General features: G+C 39.3%; 1 long non-coding RNA gene across 1 annotated transcript; it reads right to left on the reverse strand.

The window, feature by feature from the left end:
• Positions 1 to 621: 621 nt before the first annotated feature.
• Positions 622 to 5,523, reverse strand: LOC148057627 (uncharacterized). The gene is made up of 3 exons (XR_015704046.1): positions 5,015 to 5,523; positions 2,454 to 2,537; positions 622 to 888 (listed from the first exon to the last, which is right to left on the reverse strand). It is a non-coding gene; the product is annotated as an uncharacterized LOC148057627 (long non-coding RNA).
• Between the last annotated feature and the right edge of the window lie 293 nt (positions 5,524 to 5,816).

Consider the following 5,816-nt stretch of genomic DNA (forward strand, 5'->3'; position numbering starts at 1 on the left):
CCCTTTGATTTCTGTAGAGTTCAAGGTGCAAAGAAGTGGGATCTGAAAGTAATGTTTTCTTGCTACCTGACATTTCCTCCTAGAAACTGAGTATCAGTGCAAATCCACCCTAATCCAGGGTGTTTGCCCACTGGCATAACTCAACACACGTGAGCAGGACCCCGGCAACAGAAATTACTTAGGAGCCGCAAGTTATACTTGTGTCAAGCATCTTGCTGAAGCAGAGCGCTGTGCTTATAAAAACATCAGTTTTGAAAGCTGCAATTTCCATTTTCGACGCAAGGTGGCTGCAGAATATCAGTGTTTGGTTTAAATTGAGGGGTTTCCCCCCCCCCCCATCCCTCTGTGTTACTTGTTTTGCAGGGGGGCAGATGTAACCCACTTGGGACTGGCATATAAAACTGCCCCCCCGCCCCGAGGTGTCAGTCTAACCTTTCAACTGCATTTACGTTCACTCAGCCATGCTGCAGCTTTGAACTTTGTACTTACTACTCTGTTGATCTCCATTTCTCTCTTCTCAGTGTGCTTCATCCCTTGGTTTTCATTTCAGTGAGTTTAGATATAAGTTAGGTTTTTGAGATAAGATGTGTTTTATAGATAAGCACACAGAACTCCCACACACAGATGGAAAAAGCAGCTTCTATTCAATACTGAACTTTCTGTCAAGTCATTTCCAAGGAAGAAAGATATTTCAATATCATAACAGGAAAATCCAGTAGATTAACATACATATTTTCTTCCTTTGTTGCAGTTACAACTTCTTCATCAGTTACATTTTCTCTGCCATGTCTTACACCTGTTCTCTCATCCTAAAAGGATGGCATGCCCATGAATTCTCAGAAGCCTCTTAAGTTAAATGATTTTTACGTCATGTTCCTCCAGGGCGATCTAAAGAAAACATCACACCCTCTATCAGAGAGCAAGATTGCATTTTATGGTCTTTCACCTCTGAATCAGACCGACGTACAGGGCAATCTGATACCAGATTAACGAGTCATTGAGTTATGGTTTGTCTGCTTTAGGGGGATGTGCAAACGTGCCTGTAGATTCTTTGGGTAACAGCTAGAAAGTGATTATGTACATACACATGTATATATGTATATGTCAAGTGGTCACAGAGCTGAACAACTCCCTCATGCATTTTCATGGTAGAGTGCCTGGCATTGGAATTTAGGCTTGAGTGTATTTTGCCACATTACAGATTGATCTGGAGAGACTATGCACGCCTAAATGGCTTTGATTCTGTTAATTTTTCTTATACTTAATCCCACCTACATAAGTGTTACCCCAGGTTACAGCATTTTCCATTCTTTCATTTAGCTTTTCTGCAGGCATCTTTATCTTCCATCCATTGATTACAAAGGGAACCTAGATGATTAGCTTAGGCTAGAGACCAAACTTCTAGATGGTTAAAACTGGGTAAAATAATGCCCACATGAAATGTAAAGATGACTAAGTTTAAACTTAGAATGTTCTATAGACTGAAAAGTTAGAAACTGATGAGTAGGTTGTTTTCAATGTTACTCATCTCCTGTTGAGAATAAGTGATTATTGCAAAAAAACAACAAGAAGGTAATTCTCAAATATTCATTGGCTTAACATAAGTAGTTATGGCAAGTTTTGCAGAAAACCTGAAGCCTCCTGCAGTCTGCACAGGGAGAACTTTTTATCTGGCCACACTGTAAATGTCACTATTGCATCTATAATCTTGTGTCGAGTAACAAATCAAGCTTCAGTTATCTCTGCGTATTCAAAATGCTCAGCTCTACCCAGCAGAATGCTGTTCAGAGGAAAGGCAACCTGAGCTTTGGTTAGGCTTTAGTAACCACGTGATGTTTAGATGAGTCAGTATTTTGTGACGAATACTCCAAGAATACTCTCCTCTTCTGCTATTAGGATGTCCTTTTATAGCTTATGATGTTCTCTATTTAGGTATTTGAAACTAGAAATTAAATTTTCCATGAAATCAAATAATGTTGCCTGTGTTACCCAGTTAAATAAATGTCTCACAAGTCATATTATTTGCTTTAATGGGTCTAGAAAATGAATTTTACTGTCACCTCTCACAGACATTTCAAGCTATTTCAATTCTACTAGCACCATATTTACACCAGACAGGAAAATACACATTTTGATATGGCTAAGATTGCTTTTCTTTCCCGTCATACCAGTTCTGTTCAGTAGCTGACTGAGGTAGGGACAGTTAAAGGTGCGGTGCCAGTGGTGCCAGTGGGGCCCTTCCCTGACCTCATTTAAACTGGGGACTGAGTAATTGCAGTGGAATAAATGTGGCTACAGCAGCAGTAAAGCTTTTGCGAGAACATTAATACCATTAGCTGATCTCAGTATCAGCTCTGAAGGTTTACTCTGAAAATGTTAGGGAGTGCTTCTCAGACAGCTGAGCTCTGAAGAAAAAAAGTCAATCAGAATAAGATAATAATAAACCTACTTACCACAGACATCCATGTGATCCTTGAATATTTTTGTATGTTAATGTTTTTTTCCCCATCATCATGTCTATAATTAATTGATTTATCCTGCAAAAATATAGTAACGTTGAGATTATTATTTACTGTGACATCTTTTAATTGGTAAAGAACATACTTTCTGTTGTGTGGCAGCTATAAGAAATCATTAAAAAATACAACTGTACATGTCATATCCTATGAGCTTTTGTATTATACCAGTTCTGACACCCCGATTACTTGTAGTGTCCCTGCTCCCAGCTACACTTGGAGTAAAAGGAATAATAGCTGAAAACCAGGGGATGGGGAAATCTATCATATAAACATGAAAAAATGATTGGGAATATTTCACCTGGGAGAGAATGGAAAGGGTATGATTTGTATATAGGGTACACAGAAAAGAGATTGGAAATGTCTTCATATCTCCCTGTGCAAAAGGAATAGCATCATTTCAATATCTAGAAAAAACATAACTGTCCATCTGGAATGCAACAAGAACATTATCTCTGTTTCCAAAACTTGTTACAAGCCTTATGTCCAATATTCTAACCTAGACTGCACTGGACTGTACATGTCCTTTTGTGTGATTTTGCCTCTGTTTATCTATTTAAAACATCCAAGGCAGAAGAATTTACAAGCCTGGATGCAAGTTCCCTGTTTTGGGATGCACTTCCTTTATTCTCTACTCAGAAAGGGGAAATACTATAAATGAGTCATCTGATACAACATACACTGTCTACAACACCCCTGTAGAGACAAGCATTTCTTCTGTACTAAAGAGCTACAAGCATGAGAAATCACACCACCTCTCCATATATAGGCAGTGCGGCACGCAGCTTCAGAGGGTTTTCCAAAGGTGTCCGGAATTGCCTGGGGGTGTGCAGACACTGCGTAGCAAATAGCAGCTACAGATCATTTCAAGAGAAATATTAGTTCAACTGCAACCAATTTCCTGCCCTTTGCCATAGGAGACTATTTTACATGAGCCTATTTTTAACTTGGGTTATTATTTCTTTACTATGTTGTGATAGCTACAGGAGTACTGTTTTCAGTCTATCAAAGCAAACATTAACTTGGAAAAATGGACTTATTCAGATAGTATATAAAGGCAGAAATAATACTCCTGCCCTTTATTTTAGAAGCAAAAATCATAGCAAAAGATAGACTGAAAACACTGGCGCAAAACATTATGAAATTAAGGTCTCGGGGACTGATAAGAAAAACAGAGAGAAAGACCATCTGCCTGCCAGCTTCTATGGAAGATGTAGCCTGCTTTGTTAACCCCTCCAGGAACTCCCAGCTTTAATCAAAGTCCTTCAGCTAAGCTGCTGACTTTGCATGTGGTGGGCAAGAGGGCACTCGCAATGGTTGCTCCTTCGGCCCTGAGCCTTTGCTGCTGACAGTTGTCGAGGGTCCCACAAGCACCGCTGAAGTTGTCCTGGGACATTGTAAGTTCGAGGGTTGAAGGATCCTCTGAAATCAACCTCTTGAGACCTCCCGCACCTTCAGATCTGTAGTTTCTCACCTCTGTTCTGCCTCCAGAAGCAAATAAAACCACAACACAACTATACAGCGTTGTTTTAAAGAGTACGTTTATCTAGACCGTGCTAGGAGACCAGGTGGTGTCCCAGCTGGTACAGCTGTATGAATGCCAGTAGCAACCACAGCTTTCACAAAGGGCTTCCCAGACTGCTGACAAGAACAGTGAGAGGTACGGGAGAGGGAAAGGGCGGCAGTATAAAATGACAGCAAGCAATACAGAGTAAGAAAAACTGGTACACCTGTTTGCTTTCAATTATAATGCAGGGAAATGGGGATGGCATGAAATTTCCAAGGCAGCATTAAAAAGTGGTTGAAGGTGCTTTTAAAAATGTATAAGCATAACTAATCCATGAATTTTATTGTCTACATACTGCAGAACCATAACAACAGAGTAGACAGTAAAGAGTAAAGTCTTGAAAAACTCGATTGGACCAATTTTAGGATGATTGGCAACACATAGTTAGCAATAGATGAGATATGCTTTTAAAATTGAAAGACAAACAAAACCCTTTACCAGCCATCACAGTCCATTCTTCCACTGAGGAGTTCACTACTCATCATGTTAACTGGAAAAGTTTAGTATGAATTCTATTCAGCTGGATTGAATATCCAGTGAAGTCAATTGGGCTGTAGAGTTCCGGGACTGAATATAGGGGACACCTGAAAGGTTCTCCTATTTAGAAGGAGCAAAAGCTACCAGGAATTGAACAACCTTAGGGCAAATACTCATCTCAGAAAAGATACTATGAGGGAGCAAAGAACCTACGACAAGGGAAAAATATATTTATCACCAAATTTAGTTGTATTTTAGATGTCAGGATGCATAAGGATGAAGCGAGCATAACTGCAAATCAAGCAGATTCAGATGCTGCAAAAAATTAAGACTAATATCAGATAGTTCTCAAGACACGTGGATAGAAAATGAAAGAAGCAGCAAGGCCATCCTGTATAATTGACTCCACCATGACTGCATAATGTAGGCATTACCTAAACTACTAAATCAATACCTTGACTTAGCTTTTCAGGAAGCTGATGATGTCACATACGTGGGAAAGGCAGAATCACAAAAGGGGCAGACAGCACGGAAATGGAAATGACCACGGTCACGGAGTTTGTGGGCTCAGCTCGGATAATTTCTGTTCCGGAAAGGAAATGGCCTGTGAAGTTCTCCCTGGAGGCAGCCAGTCTGAGACGTTCTGGGTGCATCAGAGGCATGTCGCATGCTTTACTTGGCAGAAAATAGATATTATGAATATTTTTGGATGTGAAGAAACTGATTAGAAATGACTCTATCATCTTCTATACTTGCATGAACAGTTTAAGTGATCTTCAATTTATTTTACTGAATTGATGGTATGTGTAAGAGGAATCAGGGAAAAGTGTAATTTGTATTCAGTTTGATAATCAGTAATTTAATCAACTCTTCCCACATCAGCAAAAACTGAATTTTAAATCACCGGGTTAAATAAAGAGAACCTTTCAATACATAACTGAGGACTTGTTTAAAGTTTCTGGTGCAAATTTTCCCTGCTACTCCAGGGATTAACATGACCTGCAAATCCAGAAAAAAAGACATTAACTGGTGTAATACAAGGCAACAGGGTCACCTCCACCAGAATATTCTGTTTACAAGACATTTCAGAATTAAATCTGTAACTCCTTTAAATTCAGATGGTATATTACAGTGTAGGAAGTTTGTGTTTAAGACTGGTGATTTATGGCACTACTATTGCAGATAAAGCAGAAGCTCAGACCAGAAATTATTATTTTATTGGTGCCTTTACATGGTATTAGAGCACTTCTAGAACT

Source organism: Nipponia nippon, unplaced genomic scaffold, assembly GCF_047370975.1.
Source record: "Nipponia nippon isolate SJK-2023a ecotype South Korea unplaced genomic scaffold, ASM4737097v1 scaffold_1, whole genome shotgun sequence".
Lineage (NCBI taxonomy): Eukaryota > Metazoa > Chordata > Aves > Pelecaniformes > Threskiornithidae > Nipponia > Nipponia nippon.